Here is a 22,820-nt window from a genome sequence, read left to right as displayed (position 1 = left end):
AGCCGGAGGCCCCCTCCCCTCCAGAAGTTGCGGCAACCCGACGCAAGAAGCCAGCCAGCCACAACGCTCGGAGGAGGAGGCATCAATGGAGGAACCTTTCGATGCCGCCCAAGGCCTTGGTCGCGCCGAGAGAACCATGTGCCAGCGGTTTTAATGCCCGAGAACAAAGCTAGGCCTAGACCATGAGTCCTAGTACCTCAGCACCACCTCCATCAGTTAGCCTAGGTACAGTGGGGGACCAGGTCCTCACTCCCGCACTGGACATTGCGAACCTGGTCAAACAGGTGGTGGAGGACTACTTAAGCTCCAAAAAGGAGGTTTCCCAGCAAATGGAGAAGAAGAACACCAGTCTAGAGGAGTCTGCCCGAAAGATGGAAGAAGCCAGGAAGAAGTTCCTTTTGGAAAAGAAGTCAGAGGAACTGTTTCCAGATTTGGGTGACAGTTCTGACTCTGATTCCGAGCCCGATTCATGCTCCGAGGGGGAGCCCGATCTGACCCCCGATTAGGACAGCAGTCAGACTAGCTCACCCTGCGGAGCCCGAGCCCTTATCGTTCAACCAGATTGTCGTTGATTGAGGAAGCGCCAAATGGCCTAACGGAAACTGAGGAACTAAACCAGGAGTTTCAGTCAGAGGTGCATAAGGTGCTCAACCTGAAGAATTCGCAGCCCCCCTCGGTCAGCCTCCCCTGGAGCAACCAGGTTAGGCTAGCCATGGCTAGAGCGTCCCGAGAAGCCACGACTTCACCAACTAGGGTATCTGAGAAACAGAGGTGGCTTCCTATCCCTGCTCAGGGGGCCAGCAGGTATTATAGGCCAACAGGTGACAAACTAAGGGAGTCTGCATATTCCAGGGCCCTTGCAGATCTCTTAGATGTCAGTCTGGACGCCCTACAGAAAAAAGCACCTCTTGCTCTCTCCCTCAGAAACCGAGGGACTCATTCGCGCTCTAGCTCTGGCCCTCGCTACGAATTCGTGGATGGAACGTCTACTGGCAGCACTTCCGCAGTTCTTACCCGAGCTCCAGCCTCAGCAGCAGCAGAACTTGTCTTCGTTCATGCAGTGTGGGATCAAGACTCTCTCGCACCAAGCAGACAATTTAGCGGTCCTGTGGGCTAATATGGAGGTGAAAAGGAGAGAGAATGCCTTCAAGAGGCCAAATCGCCAGTGGTGAGAGACCTCCTCCCGACCTTAACGGAAAAACCCGCTGTTCCAGAAAGAACTTATTCCTGCGGAAGAAGTTCGCAGGCAGCGGAGAAGAAGGAGCGATCTCTCCATCTAGGGCGCTCTCCAATTCCGCAACCCGGGCCATAGACCACGGCCAGCACCACAAATTAGCCAACAGGTAAGAGAAGCGCAGAGACCGGTTTTCTTTTCCCGTGCGTAGGCGAGAGGAGAAGAAACCTTACTCTGTGTCGAAGGACAAGTTCCATAGGGAGAAGAGTCGTCCCTTTCCATCAAAGGAGCGGAAGCAGAAAGGCAACAGAAGAGAGGGAGGTCCCCGCAAGAAATTCTAGGCCAGATCCTGCCCGTCAGCAGAAGGTAGGTAGGGGGTTGCTTGGCTGCCAATTGGCAAGTGTGGCAGCAAGCAGGAGCGGAAGGTTGGACCCTCGCAGGTTATCAAGTCAGGCTACCGTCTTCCATTCCCGTCTACACCCACTCTATCCCCTACCCCCATTCAAGTCCCTTCCTATCGACCGGACTCGGACCGCGGACGGGCCCTGGAGGAGGAAATATCCAAGCTACTTCAGAAAAGGGCGTTGGAAGGCCAGTCATAGACCTTTCACCCCTCACAAGTTCCTTTGTTTCTCTGACAAAGTTTCGGATGGAAACGGCAGACTCCGTCCGAGCTTGTGTCAGGGAGGGAGACTTCATGGCCTCAATAGACCTTCAAGATGCCTACTTCCAAGTCCCTGTTCACCCCTCCTCCAGAAAATTCCTCAGATTGTCAGCAAGGGAAAGACTCTGCAGTTCACGCCTGCCTGTGCTTCGGCCTTGCCAGCCCCAGCCCCCAGGTGTTCACCAGGGTCTTCAAGATAGTGTCAGTTTGGGCACACGCAAGAGGCATCCGTCTCCTCCGCTACCTGGACAATTGGCTCATCTTAGCCGAGACGGCTGCGCAGTGTGCGGGAGCCACCTTCAGCTAGTTTTTGTCATTCGTTCAGGAACTGGGAGTGGTGGTGAATGTCGACAAGTCGGATTTCACTCCCAGACAAAGGATGGTGTACCTCGGAATGACGCTAGATTCATCCTCATGAAGGCCTCCCTCGGAGAACAGGTCTCCGGCCTAGTATCTCAAGTGCGGAGAGCTTTGGGGCCCAGCCCTCCCACGGCCAAACTCTGCCAGTCCATCCTAGGACACATGGCCTCAATAGAGAAGACTAGTGCCTCACAGCAGAGGCGTATGAGGCCGCTTCAGTGGCTGTTCAAGAAACAATGGTCTTCTCAGGAAGGGGACCCCAACAGCAAAATTCTTCTCTCCCAAGAAGTAAGGAAGTCCCTGGAGTGGTGGATGGTTCCTTCCCACCTCCAAGGGGGCATCTCTCTCAGTCCAAGAACCCCAGAGATTCTTCTCTTCACGGATGCATCAAAAGAAGGGTGGGGGGCGCACCTGACGGAGGAAGAAGTGAGCGGCCTGTGGTCGGAAGAAGAGAAAGCAGCTCACATCAATGTCTTGGAATTGAAGGCAGTCTTCCTCTCCCTTCAGCACTTCCTGTCTCAACTCCAAGGGAAAACGGTGGGCCTAATGTCACAACTCCACGGTGGTGGCATATCTAAACAAACAGAGGGGCACAGTCTCACTGGATCTCTGTCGCCTGGCAGTACAAATCCAGGAGTTAGCAGAGGAAATGGACATCACCCTCAAGGCAAGATATATTCCAGGCAAGAAAAATGTTTGGGCGGACCATCTGAGCAGGAGGGGACAGATAATCAACACAGAGTGGTCCCTCCATCAAGAAGTAGCAGATGGCCTGATAAAGAGGTGGGGCTCTCCGTCGATAGACCTCTTTGCCACCGCATGGAACAGAAAACTGCCAGTGTTCTTCTCCCCACTCCCAGACCCGCAGGCAGCGGGAGAGGATGCCCTCCTGCAAGATTGGAAGAACCTGGACGCTTACGCCTTCCCGCCTTTCCCCCTCCTCCAGAAGATCCTTCAGAAGATTCGCTACTCACAGAACCTACGAGTAACCTTAGTAGCTCCTTGGTGGCCGGAAGCCCCCTGGTTCCCAGAAGTGCCTGGATCTCCAGGTTTGAGAGGACCCGGTAAGCCTACAGACAGAATAGATCTCCTCGCCCAACCCAACAACGGATGCCTACACCCAAATCCGTCTGCCCTCCGCTTACACGGGTTCAGACTGTCATCAAAATCCTCCGTGGTAGAGGTTTTTCTTTTCCAGGCAGTTAGCTGAGGGCCATGGCCAATCCTGTGAAACCATCCTCAGGCAGATTGTACCAGGGAAAGTGGCGACTGTTTCAAGATTGGTGTCAAGATAAAGGCATTGCCCCAGACGAGGCCACCATCCCTCAACTAGCGAGTTTTTTCCACCACCTCAGGAAGGATAAAAGACTATCCATATCGGCAGTGGAGGGTTATAGAGCGGCTGTAAATCAAGTATTCGCGTTGAAAGGTATGGACCTTGCTGCATCTCCAGAAATTTTGTTGCTCTTCAAGCACTTCAGGAAGACCTGTCCCCCGAGAGAGCTACGGACTCCCCACTGGGATGTGGCCTTAGTCCTGGAATCCTTGAGAGGTCCTCCCTATGAGCCCTTACATTCAGCTTCCTTGAAGAACCTCACCTTTAAGACCCTTTTCCTCTTAGCCCTGGCATCTTCGAAGAGGGTCAGCGAACTACACGCGCTGTCCTGCGAAGTGTCACACACCAGGCGTTGGAGGAGATGGGGTTCTCGTTTGTCCCTGCTTTGTAGCCAAGACTCAAGACCCATACAAGCCAGAGGAGATGTTTTACCTCTTTTTACCATTCCTTCTTGGGGATTTTACCGGCTTTGACAAAGAGGAACTGATTCTATGGCCCGGTCAGAGCCATGAAAGCCTACCTCAAGAGGACGAGACAGTTCAGACCGGCTATCAAACGGCTGTTCATGGCCACGGGCAAGCATCCGAAAGAGGTGGCTAAGAATACCATCTCCTTCTGGATCAGAGAAGTTATAAGAAGGGCCTACGAGAACAAGGAAGTACCAATGCCAAAGGTGAGGGCTCACGAAGTTAGGGGCATAGGCTCCTCTATGCTCTTCAGGAAGAACCTCTCAGTGGGTCAGGTATTGAGAGCAGGCACCTGGAAGAGTCAAACCACCTTCACCTCCTTCTACCTACGAGAAGTTACGTTCAAATCTCTAGAGGTGTTCTCTCTGGGCCCCATTGTCGCAGCCCAAGAGATCCTCTAGGCATTGGTCACCCGCACTGCGTACCTCAATTTGGAAATACACACACACACACTCCCAGCAATTCCCGCCTAAGTCTGGCCGAATGTAAGGGGTATGAGCGAGTTTCCTGGTAGTATCCTACGTATGACTGTACTGTCCATGACACGACTTGGCCACTACTGACTTACCTGGAGAGTAGAATGATGGCTAAGAATCCTTCAGGAACAGCTCTCTGAGTGAGTATTAGTACCATAGGTTAGGACAACAGCCGGAGCCCCTTGGGTTCTCCCCTATTGAATCCTTACCGTGTAAAGTGTCATGAGGAGTAGGGGGTCTGGGTTAACATCAGGTCGTGTGAAGTTATTGGCGGCTCTTCAAAGGGTGCATTCAGGTCACTCACCTTCCCATCCTCAGTTCGAGTCTCCTTTTGTTAGACAACCGACGGTTTGTACTTAGTCGGAACAAAAGTAATTTTGTCGAAAAATTATTTTTTCCTATATACAAACCTAGGTTGTCTAACAGATTAATGGCCCTCCTCATCCACCCCTCATTGAGTTATGGCCCCCCTTTTGAAGTGTGTGTCTGTTTAGACTAAGTATTCTAACGGCTCAAAGAATGGTATCACAATGACCTACCCAAGCTGGCCCGGGCTCACCCCGCGCAGTTACCCCAGACCCAGGTACAGCGATTCAAGTTTGAACTCTTTGTATGCGGTAGCGGCGGCGCGTTCCCGCGGATATCCCTTTTGTTAGACAACCTAGGTTTGTATATAGGAAAAAATAATTTTTCGACAAAATTACTTTTTGCAAAATTAGTAGTAAAAACTAATAATGTCACTGAAAGTCTGTGTATATAATTTACTTGGATAGCACTTGAAGCTATGTAGTACAAGAAAATGTAGGAGTTAAATTTCTAAGCAATGTTGCAGTTTATAACCATTATTGTGTCTTTCATTCATACAGTAACCACAGATTCACCTTTTCTTGGTCAATTTATTAATTAAAGAGGATCATAGTAATATGACTTAAATGCATACATTTGAACCAGTTATGTATGTAATGAGGTAATGTACACAGAAAATGGGAAAATTCATACTATTACAGGTAATCGAGTTCCAACTCTTTTTGAAAGATGATCATGAGATAGGAAAGTAACACCAGACCATAAATAACAATAACAACAACAACAATAACAATAATAACAACAACAACAACAACACAATTCAATATTTTTCATAATCCACACACACAAACTCTTTCCTGGATTGATCAACTTCCTTGCTGTGTAACAGAAGTGTGCCCCTACTGAAACTTTCAGGCCCTAAGGAAGGAAGACACCGAGTAAAATGGGACACTCGAATTTGGGAATATGAAAATCCAAATTCTCTTTTAACTTCCAAGCAAAATTTACACCTCTTGCTTTACTCAAGCTGAATTGCTACTACGGAGGAAGGAGATACCCCAACAATCTTCATCTCTATTTGTCCAAACCAAGGACAGTCTAGTCTTCCTAGACCTGCACAGTAGATTACTTTGATCAGACTTGAAAAAAACACAGTGATTCCATACTTGGTGCCTTTTCCTTCCCAACTGACAGATGTCATCCTCGTCTCCCACTTCTATACAAGACCATCCTCACCCTGTCCTTGGGGCAGATGTTACCGCATCAGCCTTTCTCGTTCCAGCAAGGGGGAGTAAAAGATAAAGTGGAAAAACAGCTTATATAATATAGTAAACAAAAAAGTCAATAATTCTGAATTTGGAAAGGCAGTACAAAAACGTTGAAAAAGTTCCGCAGTGATAATGAAATGTGCCAAAAGGGCAACAGAAAATTGCCTATTATTTAGGAAAAACCTAAAAAACAGCTTTCAGTGACTACTCTCCACAACACAGTCTCCAGTAATTAACCAATTTGTTACAAACAAAGTTAAAAACAAATATTACATATGTCCTATATTACACAAAGTGACATGAAAAGAATAAGAATTCAACCACACTAGGCTCTTTATTTTTACAGATACATATTATCAAGTAATTTAATGCAATCTTTGAGGCTACAAAAGCGGGGAAAGAGGCAGCCTTAGAACAATGATGTATTAAGTTAAAACATGAAAACTAGTTTAAGGTAACAAAGAGCTAAACAGATTCTTGTCTAAATTATACAGCACTGTCTACAGATAAGGAGTGTGTCATAAGGGCCAGTTAACACCACTGCCACATTTTTTTTCTTTATACAGATGACTGCCATAATCCTACTACTACAGGTTTTATCTGCATTCCTCCATTTTATCATTCCGAAAATCCATCATAATGGAATCAAGGGACACCCCATAACCCTCCTAAGTTAATTCTAGTCTTCCTTAGTAAAGGGGCTTCAAGCTTCACTAAAAGGGAAACTTGAAGTTACTGACGTACATACAATGAGAATGATGGTTACATAAACCAATTCATCATAAATAACCAATGCACACAAGATAACCAGGCTTATATCCTTTACTGGCAAAAAAACCAACAACTATATTCCCAGGTGTCTCAGTACTCAAAACTTAGTTATCAAGTTAAGCAACTGAATTCAGGATCTACAAAGGATACAACTCTTTTGATACAAACACACAAGTTCCTACACCAACCAAAATACATCAACCATCAGGACAAAACTACCCAATAACAGACCTCAGTGGACAAGCAGGAAACACCAGATTACCACTAAAAGGATGTTTAAGAGGAATCCAAGAAGTGAGGAAGATAGGAGCTGCTACATATAATTACCATTAGTATACATATTCCAACATTTTTTCAAGTCACATATGTACTTTCACATCTATTTCCTCACTTTTTAATCCAAATGAGGTTTTGGTGGGTGAGTGACCAAGCATTGCTTACCTAAACTTCTTACCAAGGGAGGATGTGGCTGAAGTCCCTCTAGTTGTATAGATTATTTAGGATAACATCTCTTCTCTTGGCTTCCATTTAACTTTAACCTGGAAGAATACAAAGTTAATCAAAGAAAAATATGATCTGCAAAGTTATAAACACAAACAAGAGTGAAGAATGAAAGCATGTCATAACAGCCTTAGATTGACACCAAATAATAGTGCATTCTATAATTTGCTACAGAACTTTAGCAACCGGATGCATAAAGCCAACAGAGTGAGGGCAACCATAAGGAAACTAGATGCTTCCATCGAAAATACATGACCACCAATATTGAACTTAAAAATTCAAGTGAGACTGGATAATTGGGTGGGTGACTGGATTTCATGGGCTGCCAAATCTTTAGGGCCACTAGAGGGATACTGCACTCGGGTCTGTGACCATTTTGCATTTAGCTGTAAAGAGTTCCAATACAATAACCAGCAGTGAACATTCCACAAATAGTTCACAATTCATTTACACATTACAAAACCAAAGTCCACCCTAGCAACTGGCATGTCATGTTTACCCTACTTATTACAATAAAAAAAATGCAAGGATATTCTTCACATAAGCAGACAATCTCCATTGCAATTTAACAGGCTACTCATGTCCTAATTCCAAAAGAATACCTCCAAATGCTTAAACCTATAGAACTTATAGGTCCACAGCAAAGAATGAAATGACCAAAAATAAGGAACAAAACATTAATAGGGTTGATGGTTCTCAACCAATAATCGTATTACAAAAGTATTGTCAATTTCCACCAGTCTGGAGTAGGTATGAGCCCAAGCTCCCTGTTCCATCAATCTTGGCATTCAAACTTCCCAGTAACTGATAGAAACCTGACTAATATTAGCTAATATTTTTGCATGGTTCCATGTGACCAATCTAAAAGTGGGAAAAATCAGTTATACTGAAGCAGTTCTTTCTGGCAATTGTAGTGTCAGGTTCTTGTGGTGAATTGTTCATACTGTAGATCTTTTGTAAAAGACCAAAAAAATTTTGTTTATAAATTTTATTTTTCAAATGCTTACCTCCTTACTATGATACACAGGGAGGACGACAATAGTGTGTGAAAACTAAAAAAAGTATTAACAGGATCGTTTACTGTCTATTATTAAGCCATCCCTTTCCAGTGATTCAAATGTCAAATGTTTATCATTAACAGGATTGTTTACTGTCTATTATTAAGCCATCCCTTTCCGGTGATTCAAATGTCAGATGTTTACCATTGTTTACCAATCAATTTTTTTTTCTGTCAACATGAGTGGGGAGGTTGGGAGGATACGTAATAGAGAGGTATTTAAAAAATATAAAAATGTCTATTTTTTTTACAAGAATCTTAACTCTCTCTTATGATAGCTGATTTGCACATTGAAAAGGTGGTGGCTACAAGGTGTGAAAAAATAATCATAACCCACATGACAACAACAAAATTCCACCATTAATAAGATGTTTATTACCCAACGATTAGAATTCAACTGCTGGAACTGTTGCCAGAAGACTAATTCATTATGCTGCAAAGACCCCTGAAAGATGCTGGAGGCTCCTTGCAATGGATACCACTCGCACCTTGATGAAAGTGGGACATTGTGCCCATGCCAGCAGAGCAAAGACGGTAAAACACTATACTACTGGCTTGGTAAAGTAGTACGTGTGAGGATATTACCTTTATAAACTTCCAAAAGTAGCCTAAAGACTACCGAAGTGGATTCTAATTTGCCAAGCCTCATATCCAGAACAATATGGGGAGCTTTGATAGGAGATGAAATAATCTAAGAAGCATTGCTAGCAAAACAGGGAGAGCAGGAGAGCCGTTTCTGACAGGTGCTAAAGAGATGAACGAGACTTACTCATAACCTCACTTCTTGTCCTACCCTTAGAAGAATCTTTTCTGTCTTTCCTATTTTTTACAGGTTTCTCATCTCTGCTTACACTTTAAATAAACATTTACTTCATGCAACAAAACGATACGCAGATCACAGTGATTGTTATAAAAACTATTGTACCTACATTTACCAAAGCGTTACGTCATGACCATATAACTGAAAAGTACAGCCAGGTACAGATCCTCTCTCCTTACAGACTTTAAACCAATTGTCTTCATCCTTTATGGATGACAACATTAATGACAATAACCAAGATAATCCAAACCACAAAAACATATGATGTAATCATTAACGATCACAATCATAACTACACTCATTAGACAGTTGAAAAGTAAATGATACTATTAATTTTTACACTTTAGCACCCTCCCACCAATGATGTAATTACAGGTATCATTATAGCGAGCAGAGATTAATTTAAAAATATATTTTTCAATTCCATCACCACTAGAGATGCATGCACCCCACTTAGCCTTATTTAGCACAGCATAAAACAACAGGGTTGCAACCAAACCTAACCTTGTATACAGAGTCCAAACCTGGTGGACCAGGGAGTGGGTTTTGCATCCCTGAACCTCCCAACCTATTATATTCTCATCAGGGTGTCACATTGAAAACATTACCTCATCTTCATCAGATATGACATGGCAATGTTAAGAAGATGCATCCCTGCGTCTCAAAAACTGAAGTACTTTCTAATTAGGTACCAATATTATCAAAACACACACTAAAAAAAACTTTGGGTGAAATTCTGTAATGCAGGTGAAAGATGGGAAACAAGACTTACACATCGACAGTACGAGGAATGAACCAAGTTTTTTCAAGATGGCCAGAAATCCAAATTCCCAACTGACCGGTGGGTAATTCTTCAGAAGCATTCCGCACTGGATATTAAAATAAATAATCACCTACATGGAAAGAGCATGTGAAAAGCAATATAAAAAGTATAGTCATTGTATGAGAGACTGAACGGGGTGGAATTAAATGAGCTTGATAAGTTTTTACCTCGAATTTTTCCTAAGTCGGGAGAGGTGTTTCCTCTACGGTAATGTTTACTTTTAATGAGCCCTCTAACTTAGTTTCTTACGCAAACAAAAGCAGTTCCAGTTACTCATTATTGGCTGAGAGGTGTGACATCGTTATGACGTAATGGGTTTCATAACCAATTACGAACGACTTTAGTCGAAAATGATATTGTTAAGATACAATAAAGTTTTGTACATACTTACCTGGCAGATATATACTTAGCTATAGACTCGGTCGTCCCGACAGAATTTCAAAACTCGCGGCACACGCGACAGGTAGGTCAGGTGATCCACCATTCCCGCCGCTGGGTGGCGGGGTCTGGAACTATTCCCGTTTTCTAAGCCATAATTTCTCTTCCACCTGTCTCCTGAGGGGAGGCTGGGTGGGCCATTAATCGTATATATCTGCCAGGTAAGTATGTACAAAACTTTATTGTATCTTAACAATATCATTTTTGTACAAGTAACTTACCCAGCAGATATATACTTAGCTGATTGGCACCCTTGGTGGCGGGCAAGAGACAGCTAAAAACAAAATAATACTTAAACTAAATACATTAAAAAACAGGGAAAAAACAACCTATGTTCTTGGATAACATAATCCATAGTTCCTACCTTATTGGGCTGAAGACTTCATGACTACTGTCGATGAGTCTGCTTGCCTCAAGAGTTTCAACGAGGAATGAACCTATGGTTGAATAACTCTTTGGATCGTGTCAATGGGGGCTAGCCCGCTTACGCGACAGAGCCTATACTGGATCGTACCAACGGGGGCTGACCCACTTACATGGTAGAGCCTTGACCTTTTGTCATATCAATGGAGACTCGCCCTCTTACATGACAGAGTTAAGGTTATTAAAACAAATCACAAAGAGCACTGAAGCCAATCCCGATCACCTGACCATGTAGTATTGTTACAAATCTATGAATTGTAAGAGGGTCCCTATTCCCTCTGACAATTAACCAATAAAAACAACCACCAATAAACAGTAAATTAAGCCTTAAAACTAAATAGGAAGGATTAGCCTCAGCCCTTCTCCCAGCACTGAATTCGCCGAAACATACGCTCCCAGAGCAAAGCACTTTTCGTACGAAATTTTAACGTCTCTTAGGTAATTGAGGGCGAACACCGAATTACATCTCCAAAATGTCGACTCTATAAGAGCCTGAAGCGACCATGTTTTTGTGAAATGCCATAGACGTAGCTATGGCTCTCACTTCATGAGCTCTCACTCTGAGAACCTTGAGATGCTCTTCTTCGCACTTAAGGTGAGCTTCCCTTATTACATCTTTTATGAAGTATGTAAGGGCGTTCTTAGAAATCGCTCTTTTCGGATCTCTTACAGAGCACCAAAGATTTTCTTCTGTACCTTTCAGCAACTTCTTCTTCTCCAGGTAAGAACTTGAGTGCCCTGACTGGACCACAAAGTCCTTTCTAGTTCTCTCCTGTTAATGAAGATAGTCCTTTTATCTCAAAGCTTCTTGGCCAAGGGCTTTGAGGGATTTTCATTTTTCGCTAGAAAAAAATGGTTTAAAGGAGCAAATCGCTGAATCCTTCTTAAACCCCACTTTACCTTCCAAAGCTTGCAACTCGCATAATTCTCTTGGCTGTTGCTAACGCAAAAAGGAATAATGACTTTCTCGTTAAGTCTCTAAACGAAGCTGCGTGAGACGGTACAAATTTTTCCGACATTAGGAACTTGAGGACCACATCCAAGTTCCAGCTAGGCTTCTTGATTACATGTTCTTTCGTGGTCTCAAAAGACCTTATAAGGTCATGAAGATCTTTATTATTTGTCGATCTATTCCTCTATGTCGAAAAACTGAGGCCAGCATACTTCTGTAACCCTTCACTGTTGAAACTGCCAGGTTACAGTCTTTTCTCAAATATAGGAGAAAATCTGCGATTTCAGTTACAGAGGTACTGGAGGAGGATATTTTCTTTCCCTTACACCATCTTCTAAACAACTCCCACTTCGACTGATATACTTTAGAAGTGGAGACTCTTCTGGCTCTTGCAATAGCCTTCGCCACTTCTCGTGAAAAGCCCCTTGCTCTGACAAGTCCTTCGACAGTCTGAAGGCGGTCAGACTTAGAGCGGGGAGGTTTTTGTGAAACCTGTCGAAGTGGGGTTGTTTGAGAAGATCGTTCCTTAGTGGAAGCGATCTTGGAAAATCCACTAACCACTCCAGCACCTCTGTGAACCAATCGAGAGCCGGCCAAGGGAGCGATGAGGGTCATTCTTGTTCCTTCCGAGCAAGCGAACTTCCTCAATACTTCTCTACTATCTTGAAAGGAGGGAAGGCGTATGCGTCCAAGCCCGTCCAATCTAGCAGAAAAGAAAATGTCTACTGCTACTGCTTGAGGATCCGAGATCGGGGAGCAATAGGTTTCTAATCTGTGATTCTTGTTGGTCGCGAACAGGTCTATATTGGGCCTTCCCACAGATGCCAAAGTTGTTGGCAAATCTGAGGATTGAGAGTCCATTCCGTGGGTAGGACTTGTTCTTTTCTGCTTAACAGATCTGCCCGGACATTTTTCTCTCCCTGCACAAACCTTGTGAGGAGAGAGATCTTCTTTCTGTGCCCAATCAGCAGATCCTTTGCTGATTCGTACAGGGAAAAGGAATGCGTCCCCCCTTGTTTCTTTATATAAGCGAGGGCTGTTGTGTTGTCCGAGTGAATCTGAATCCCCAGACCTGAGACCTGTTCCTCGAAATGAACCAAAGCTAGATGAATGGCTGTTAGCTCTTTCTTGTTTATGTGCCAGGACACTTGTTCTCCTTCCCAAGTGCCTGACACTTCTTGCGAACCTAGGGTCGCTCCCCACCCTGAATCTGAGGCGTCTGCAAACAACGCTAGGCGAGGGTTCTGTAAGCGAAGGGAGATTCCCTTGCTTAGTTTCTGTGGATCTAAACCACCAACGGATATTCTCCTTGATCCCTTTCGAGATTGGAAATGTATCTCCTAGATTGTTGGACTTCCAATCCCACTTCTCCTTCAGATAAAATTGAAGGGGTCGTAGGTGAAGTCTTCCTAAGGAAACGAACTGTTCCATCGAGGAGAGGGTCCCCAGTAAGCTCATCCATTCCCTCGCGGAACAATGTTCTTTCCTTAAGAAGACTGACACCTTTTCTAAGCAGCGTTCTCTCCTTTCCTGCGAAGGATACGCTAGAAAATCCCGAATCCATCTGAATCCCCAGATAGACAATACTCTGCTGGGGAGTCAGCATGGATTTCTCGTGATTTACTAAAAGTCCTAAGGACTTTGTCAACTTTAGAGTAACTAATAGGTCCTCCAGACATTTTTTCTCCGATTGGGCTCTTATTAGCCAATCGTCCAGATATAACGAGATCCTGATCCCTTCCAGATGTAGCCAATAAGCTACATTCTTCATGATGTCCGTAAAGACTTGAGGGGCAGTCGAAAGTCCGAAGCACATCGCTCGGAAACTGGAACACTTTCCCTTGGAACATGAACCTCAGATACTTCCTTGCTGCCGGATGAATTGGCACATGGAAATACGCATCCTGAAGGTCCAGGTACACCATCCAGTCCCCTGGACGAAGAGCAGATAGAACAGAGGAAGACGTCTCCATTGAAAATTTCTTCTTCAATACAAAGAAATTCAGGGCACTGACGTCTAGAACCGGTCTCCATACCCCCGATGCTTTCGTACCAGGAATAGCCGATTGTAGAATCCTGGAGACTGGAGATCTTGAACCAGTTCTACCGCTTCCTTGGAAATCATCTGTTCCACTGCTTGCAACATAGCAAGCTTTCGGACCGGATCCGAGTATCTTGCGGTCAACTCCCTTGGAGTTGTCGTCAGGGAGGATTTTCCCTGAAGGGGATCAAGTATCCTTTTTTCAGGATAGAGAGGGACGCAATGGAGTCCGCTCCCTTCTGCGCCCAGACTTTGGCAAAGTGGAGTAGCCCTGGCGCCTACTTTCGTCTGGAGGACTTCCTGCTCATCTAGACTTCCCGAAGGACCTTCTAGATGGTCTACTCCTTCTCTCTGGTCTGCGACCTCTAAGAGGGGCTCTAGAAGAGGAGGCACCTCGAAAGGGCTGAACAAAAGAGGGTCTCTCTTTTTTCTCTATAGGCACTGCCGGCCTAAACTTCTTGGCTGAGTGCGTGAGGAGATCCTGAGTTGCCTTCTCCGTAAGAGATTTAGAAAACCTCTCTAACAGTCTCTTTGTGGAAAAAAGGATGCAGGGATAACGGTGCAAAAAGAAGAGATGTCCTTTGCAAAGGTGATACTGCTCTTGCTAAGAAAGAGCTAAAGACAGATCTCTTCTTTAATACTCCCGTTCCAAAAAGAGAGGCAACTTCCACAGAACCGTCCATGACCGCTCTGTCCAGGCAAGCCAGGACGCTCGAAAGTTCCTCCATGGAAACAAAGTCGTGTCCTGAGCTCTCTTCGCTAACGCTCCCAAAGCCCAGTCCATAAAGTTGAAGACTTCTAGGGTTTTAAATAGGCCCTTTAGAAGGTGGTCTAGCTCACACATGCCCCAAGTCGCCTTAGCAGACAGCAACGACTTCCTCCTAGAAGAGTCCACTAAGGAAGCAAAATCCGCATCTGCGGAAGAAGGCAGACCTAACCCCATAGGTCTTTGGTCTCGTACCACCTTCCTGGTTGCCTGTTAACTTGGAAGGAGGGCAGGAAAAAACTGTCTTGCCCGCTTCCCTTCTGGAAGTCAACCACTCTGAAAAGTCTTTAATGCCTTTTTCATACAAAAGAGCGGGGCGCATCTTGACGAAGGAAGACGACTTGAGAGCTTTAAGTGCTGGACATCAACGATCCTGGTGAAGGAGGGTCCGCAGGATGAAGGGAGTCTCCGAACTCCTTTAGCAGCAAAAGAGAAAGTCTCTTGTAGTCAGAAACTGCTACATCTACTGGCTCTTCGTCTTCCGATACCTGGTCCAACTGATCCACAGAAGGAGATCGTTTTGGAGTGATCTGGCTCTTCCCGGGAGAAGAACTCCTTTCCCGAGAAGGGGAGCGCGGAACATTAAGCACTTCTATACGAAGAGTGAGGCTCCTGCCTGTCGGAAACACTCTTGTGCCTACTAGACTCTTGTTGTCTAGGTTCGTCAGGTTCGTGGCGCTTGCTAGGCTCCTGGCGTCCTGATTCAGGGCGCTTGAAAAGATCCCCGCGTCCTGATTCCTGACGCTTAACAGGCTCTTGGCGCCCGAAACACTTGACGGGCCTAACGTACTCCTGGCGCCCTACATTGACGCCTAACGTCTCTGCCCGTTCCTACGTACTCCTGCGCCCTGACACTTGGACGCCCTAACGTACTCCTGGCGCCCTCTGACTCCTGGCGCCCTGACTCCTGGCGCCACCCTGACTACCTGGCGCCTGACTCCTGGCGCCTGACTCCTGGCGCCCTGACTCCTGGCGCCCTGACTCCTGGCTGCTCCTGCCCTAGACTCTGGCGCCCTGTACTCGCCTGGGCGCCCTGACTCCTGGCGCCCTGACTCCTGGCGCCCTGACTCTGGCGCCTGACCCTCCTGCCCGGCGCCCTGACTCCTGGCGCCCTGACTCCTGGCGCCCTGACTCCTGGCGCCCTGACTCCTGGCGTCCTGATTCCTGCTTCATAGCAGAATGCCTGACGTCCTGAATCCTGTGTTCTAAGAGGCTCTTGACTCCCTTTCTTGCGTCTTGCTGCCTCTTTGCGCCTGTCTGGCTCCTGGTCCTGCAGACCCAAGGGCTTCTGATACCTAAATCGGTTTTCCGGTTCCTTGCACCTAAACCGATCGAGACTTCTGCTCGATTCGCGACGTCTCAGAGGGCGCTTCGGGAAGACAGCCTATAGGGCGAAAGGGCTCTTCTCTCAGGAGAACAACTCCTATCAGACGGAGTCTCTCGACGAAGGCGATAAACGCCCTGGAGATCGTGAGGGTTCTCTCCTATACGAAGCGGGGCGCTTAGCGGAACTCTTAACAGGGAGCGAGGACATCCTTCCTCCTTGTAGAGTCCTTAGCAAAAGAGCCTACGAGAGAAGCTAACTGCTCTTGCAGATTAACCAAAATTACTTCGTATGGATCCTGAAGAGAAGGCTCCTCTTGTCTAGTCTTCTTAGGTCCCGAAGGCCAATCTCGGGAAAAACGCTCTGGGCTGGAGTCAGCCGCGTCTCCTTTAGGCGCCTTCCAGGCTCTCTTCAAAGGGCGCGAAAGAGAGGCCGAACTCCATCCTCGTTTAGGAGAGGAAGAGTCTGAGGCCGAAAAACACTCCTTTAGGACGCCTTTTCTGCGGCAATCCGAGGCAGCCTGGGACTTAACAACAGGATCTGCCGAAGGGACGCCTGACCGTTGGGGATGTTCTGCATCCTCCCTGCGGCTTTCGACATTCCTCCTCCCCTGGTCCTGGGAGTTTGGAAGCGGTCTAGGCCTAGGAGCAATGAGGAACCGGTCAGACGCCCCCTCCACTGCACTGGGGGGACACTGCACAAGTCACTATCACCACTCTTACCTTGGTTTAGAGCTCGTAGCTGAGCTTGAAGTTTTCTTAATTGAAGCTTTTACATTTTCCCTCTCTGACGAAGAATCTTTGGATTCAGAACAGGGAGAAGCAGCTGAGGCTAAGGGAAAATTGTTAGAAGGAGAGTTAATTTCTTGTTCTAAGGAGCAAGATCTACTAGATGACCTAGCTGAAGCCTTTCTCACTCTATCTCTCTCAAGCTTCCTAACATATGATGATAATTCCTTCCATTCAAGCTCCGTAAGGTTCTCGCATTCAACACAGGTGTTAATAAAAGAACATCATTCTCCCTGCATTTAGCGCAAATACTATGAGGATCTAATGCCGAGTTTAGGCAGCCTAACCTTACAATCTTCCCTACTGCAAACTCTAAACATAGGTGAAGTCCTTAGCGTCAGACATCGTGAAAGAGTAGTCAAAACCAAAGTCGAAAACAGTCCACAATAAGCGTATGCCAAGCCAGAGAAAAAACAGAATACGTCACCAAAAAAAAAACCAATCCAAATTCTCGGCAAACGAGTTGAAATCCAAGATGGAGAACGAACAATAGGTGTTGTTCGTTCAATCCGACAGAGAAATTATGGCTTAGAAAAAACGGAATAGTTCCAGACCCCGCCACCCAGCGGCGGGAAATGGTGGATCACCTGACCTACCTGTCGCGTGTGCCGCGAGTTTTGAAATTCTGTCGGGACGACCGAGTCTATAGCTAAGTATATATCTGCTGGGTAAGTTACTTGTACAAAAACTAGGTTTCACTTGCATTTCAGCGGAGTAATAAAGTTACCTGTCCAGTGTCCACTGGTATCCTTGTTTGATTGAATACTCGAATAATGAAGAAAAACCGGCCTTTTGTCTTCATGTAGCTATGGCAGAGGCAGTGGCTGGCCCTTCTGGCATTAATTTTGACAGAGACCTTCGATTTCCTACCGATTGTTTGCAGTGCATGTGGGTTACGGTGAATTTTTTTCATTATTTGTCTAGTGGTGGTAAAGAAGTTGTAATTGAATATGCTCAAAGACATAATGTTTAATTTCTAAAGGAAAAAAAAACTGCGGTGAGTGGTTGTGGAGCTTATTTGTCGGATCGAACTACAAACAAGAAGGTTGTGATGCGATTCTGTAGTGAAACGACAAAGGACGTCGGCCGGTAAGCGGACGTAATTTTTAGTGTGTTTTCCTTGTTCTAAAGGAACGTGGTTTGACAAAGTCCCATCTCTGTTTTGAAGTTAATCTAACGTTTGTTTTTAAGTTATGGTTGTAGTCCCGAACCTTTATTTTTATAAAACTTAAAGCTGAAGGGAATTGCAGCTTTCTTTCCCAAGCGACAATATGTGATTGTTGGGCTTCCATTTATTTTGCAGGAGAGGTGGCAAAGTTAAGGAGGTTTTGAGAAACAATTAGGTGAAGGATTGGTGGTGTGGGGCCTAAACTGTTGAGATCGATGAATCTAAATTTGGCAAGAGGACAATAAAATTGAATTGTTGGTAGGGTATTTGATGGGCAGTGGTGGGTGTTTGGTGGTATATGTCATGGAAAAACGATGGGCAGTGTTTTTTAGTGCCAGTAAAGCTTAGGTTCAGCAGGAAACATTGCTTGCCCCATTATTAGCAGCAAATTTTATGTTGAGCCTGGTTACGGGACAATAGTTGAGGCGGAACATGCTGGAAGGCTTATAATTGCTTAAACAGGAGTTTAGGGTATCCAGCAATCTTGGCAAAGTGAACCACTCCCTAAATTTTGTGGAATCCTGTGAACCCTTGCGCACACCCAAATACCATAGAAAGAAAGGTGGAAGGGATGTTGTTTGGAAGAGCCTTCGGTCCCAAAAGTATGGGGACGACGGAGACAACAAAACTGGGTAGGAATATCTTTGTTGCAAACGTTACTGTTTAAACTGTTCTACCAATGACTAACAAGATTTACGCCCTACATTATTTTTCTATTGGAAGCTGCATTATCTTATATCCTCCAAAACTCCATAATATTCTGGTAAAGTAGGATCTATACTTTGGTTAAATTTTTTAGTCGCCACCGTTCTTTCCTATAACTTGAATATAGTGGCCAAAGTTTATGGGTGGGTGGGGGGGGGGGGGGGTTCACAGGGGGGAGCAAAGCAAACCCCCCCTCGCAAGGTGAGGATACAGCGTTTCTATGTTAAGGGTTACTGTAAACCCCTGTGGCTAGCTGCGCGCAGGGGCGCAAACATTACCTAACGCTTGCCAGTAACATTTGGCCATGCTTGCCAAGAATGTCTTTAAAATATGTCGGATAAGGCGGGGCGAAGCATCCGTTTTGCCCGGTTACGGACCTTATGGACAAGCAACACACAAATTCAATCGTCGCGGATAATGTTAGTCGGCTCCCTATTTTGTTTGTTGTTGTTTTTTGCAACAATCGCCGCCATATTGGTTTTAGGTGTTCTTCCGCCGATTTCGGTCCGGCACAGGTCGAGGGGGCCCGCGAATTTCTGTAATGGTGCTCCCAACTTCATTATTATTGCTGCAAAGGCCACTCTTTTCTTGGTATTTCCCCACCCAAAAACCCCCGATTCCAAACTGGGGGAGGCCCTCAACCCCAAGCTTGTTGGGGTGGAAAATGGGGGTTAAAAAATAAAAAAACATTTCCTCTAAGGAAAAACAAAGTATGAGATTCACATGAAAAAAAACACCATTTAAATGGAAGGATTGTTGTTTCATTGTTCGTTTTAGAAAACTGGTGATTGCGGCTTGCTTCTGAAGAATTACAGAACCGGGTGAGACTCAAAGCTAAAAAGAACAACCCATCAGGCTTTCAACTTTGACCCAACCCCAACACCAACATTTCACAAGATGAAGACCATCCTTACCCACAATGCACTAGGGGTCAATAAAATCCAAAAGGGAGGCAATGATCAACCGCAAACATTATTGCGGGCAAACTAAGAAAAAGCCAAGGCCAAATGTAACCAATCAATTTTAAGCAATGCATCCTGTATTGGGCGTATAATATAAAAAAAAACCTTTGTGAAACGAGGCAAAAAACAAAAATCTCCTACTACCTAAATGGAGGATGGTATTAAAAATTAAAAAGGAAAATACCAACCATACAATATAACCACTTCTAATTCAACCACCAAAATGAATAAATGTCAAATGGTAAGTTGATTAATTGGATTGATTTATTAAATTTTAGGTTCTTTGAGGACTCTAAGGCACCGGAAAACCAAAATAAGCTGTACCAAGTGGGGTCTCATGAGTTACCTAACCTAAGGAATTTCAGGACAAAGGAACTGCTGCTGGCCTAGGCTTACATTAATCTAGGCCACCAAGTTTTAGGTAATAGGGTAGAAAGATCCACAGGGACAGGCCTAAACCCATCATCACGGTGGACGGGTTTTATTCCACTCGATATTTAATTGTTGGGGAAACAAACTGAAATTACAATTGTTGCCAACTGCTATAAGCATACCTTATTTAAAAGACTGAAGGTTTCGTCAACATATTGTGATATATGAAAGCCCCATACGAACTAAAAATAAAGGCATGTGAGCTCTTCGTACAAAATCTTATTGTTATAATACAATTAACGTTTGTTCATACTTACCTCGGGCAGATATATATAATAGCTGTAATTCTCCGAAGTTCCGACAGAATTTCACAAAATTTCGCAGGCACAACGACAAGTGGGCGGGCGGGCCAGGTGGTAGTAACCCAATTCCCTAGGCCGCTGGGAGGGCGGATATCATGGAAACCTATTCCCATTTTTCTATTTCATAATTTTATCAAGTGCCACTGTCTCCTATTGGGGGAGGTGGGGTGGGCACTTTAATTATATATATCAGCCGAGGTAAGTATGAACAAACCTTAATTGTATTATAACAATAAACATTTTGTTTTTCATGAAACACTTACCTGACAGTATACTATATTATACTGAATCCCACCACGGGATTCGGACTGGGTTGGAAGGAGACAGAATAGGATTTTTTGTTTTTGGGAAAAACTAAATTAAGTAGTATGATTACTACATCCTTGGTTCGCCTCACCATGTTTAGCATATAGCCGGACTCTTCGTGATTACTGTCCACCAAAAGTCTGGCTTCTTGCGGTTTACTAGAGTTGCCAGTGGCGAGGGTAAGGAGGTACCTGTAATTGCTGGTGTCGCTCTAGAATGATCTGTTCAACGGGGGCGTGACCACAATGCGGGACTAGGACCCATTAGGACCAGACTTCTGAGGGCAAACGAAGCTAAAAAACCCCACCACCGATTGACCCTAACCTATGCAAAAAGTTAGTTCCATAACTTCTAGGGTCTAAAGACAAAAGGAACGCCGCCTTCAAATCGGGGGACCCTAAAACCCTTCAAAGTTAAAAAAGCACCACCTATTCCCTTTTCATTATTAGGATTAGGAGTTTCGTGTTGCTTGCTGCCCCCCAATTAATATATCTAAACTTACGGATTATGTATGGTCCCTAGGCGACTTACAGATCTCAAATGGTCTTCTTTTCACAAAATTCCCGTCCGGGAGTGTCGAAGCGAACACAGAGTTTGCTTGCAGCTAAAGCGTGGGCAACTCAGGATGTTACTGAGTGTCATGCTCTGTCTTTGAAATGCTTTGCCGAGGCCGCGCCCATCGAACCTCTTGAGGCATTTCATATTAAGAAAAAAAACTCAACAAATCTTTATGGCAAACATAATGAATAAAGGAGAATTCTTGAAATTAAAGAACTCTTGGACTATAATGCCAGGGTGTTCTTGGACATTGAACCAGTCTTGGTCTTTTTAACGGATAACAACCGCAGATGGTCGTTGACCTCGACACTTACTATAGTTTTATTAAGATACAAAACTTGAGAACCCGGGAACCGGGACAGGGCAAGGACTCTCTAATGCCCTTTTGCACCCAATGAATTTGTGGCCATAAACCCGCCGTTGGTCTCGCCAAGCCTTCGGGTCAAAGGGTTAGACAGGTTTTCGTTCTTATTCAAGAAAACTGGAAGGCATTAGAGGACAGCACCGCCATTATGCTCCGTTTAAAGTCTAAAAACCTCTGATGATAAGCCTAAAAGGCTGCACTAACCCTCTTTGCCGTGGCTAGTAGCGGTTAGAATGTTAGCCTTTCTGGTCACGTGTATTAATTCGCAGCAAGAAAAGGATAGTGGTTCCCCCCGAAATGCTTTTTGGCATCAGAAAAAACTCAGACTACGTCTACAAGTTCCATGCCGGAACCCTGCGATCCAGGAGAATTTCAAGGATCTCCCTAGACCTGCCAAAAGAAATCGTGAAGCTTTGTTTGGGTTTTGGGACAGAACCGAATCTCTGAGTCCTAAGGAGGACAACTCAACAAAAATATTTGCCTATTTCTACAATAGATTAGGGACCTTCTATCATTATACTCGTTACTTCATACGGAAAGATAGAACCATAAAGAAATTCACAGAGGTTCGGAGTGGGGAGGGGAACAGTCATTTTCCCTTCACTATCCCAGAAACGGCCCCGCTCCGATTGAACACTGAAACAAAAATAGTGGCAGCACTGCCTATTTGCCTTGGCCAAGAAGGGACTGCCATTAATCTTGAAGATCTTATCCCCCCCCCTGCTTCTCGATAGTCTGAACCGCCTTCAGGACTCAGAAAGAGGAGGAGATAGTTAGATACTTCACTAAGTTGGACGATGTTAGATTACAACCGATTCTCTCGGGAACGGGTCTTTGGACAATTCTCTTGAATTTACCTGAACCTCCCTGTGGAAATCCAAAACCTCTTAGAGGCCAAAACTTGAGGCCGACTAAAGCTAATCCTCTAGGATTCATGAAGAAGGGAAACAAAACTTAAAGAGGAAGCTCCTTCGTCTTCAATATTTACGAAAAAACATTAAACGAAAAGGAACGCCCTCAGTCTCTCCTCACCGTTTCGAAATGACTTCCTTAAGTGAGGATTACTCAGGGGACGTCAGTAGTTTTGTTGGCCTTCGATCGAGAAGGAACCCGCACCCGGGACCGCGCATAGGTTTAACCGAAACCTCTTTGAGGATCGATAAGTTCCGTGCCAAGCCCAGAACCAATTTCTCTTCTTTGAGCCTATGAAAGAAGCCTGGGGAAATTTATCCGAGATTGATTTGGGCCACCTCGATCAAAATCACCCG

At 45.1% G+C, this 22,820-nt stretch overlaps 1 long non-coding RNA gene across 1 annotated transcript in view; it reads right to left on the bottom strand.

Moving 5' to 3' along the window:
* The window catches only part of LOC135221621 (uncharacterized), a 47,676-nt gene that overhangs the window by 14,960 nt on the left and 9,896 nt on the right, over positions 1-22,820 (bottom strand). The window contains exon 2 of the long non-coding RNA XR_010316055.1: positions 7,264-7,361. This is a non-coding gene — a long non-coding RNA (uncharacterized LOC135221621). The remainder of the gene's footprint in view (positions 1-7,263; positions 7,362-22,820) is intronic.

The sequence above is a fragment of the Macrobrachium nipponense genome, chromosome 3 (genome assembly GCF_015104395.2).
Source record: "Macrobrachium nipponense isolate FS-2020 chromosome 3, ASM1510439v2, whole genome shotgun sequence".
Taxonomy (NCBI): Eukaryota; Metazoa; Arthropoda; class Malacostraca; order Decapoda; family Palaemonidae; genus Macrobrachium; species Macrobrachium nipponense.
Note: the sequence above shows the minus strand (reverse complement) of the source record. Positions and strands in the feature narration are given on the sequence as shown.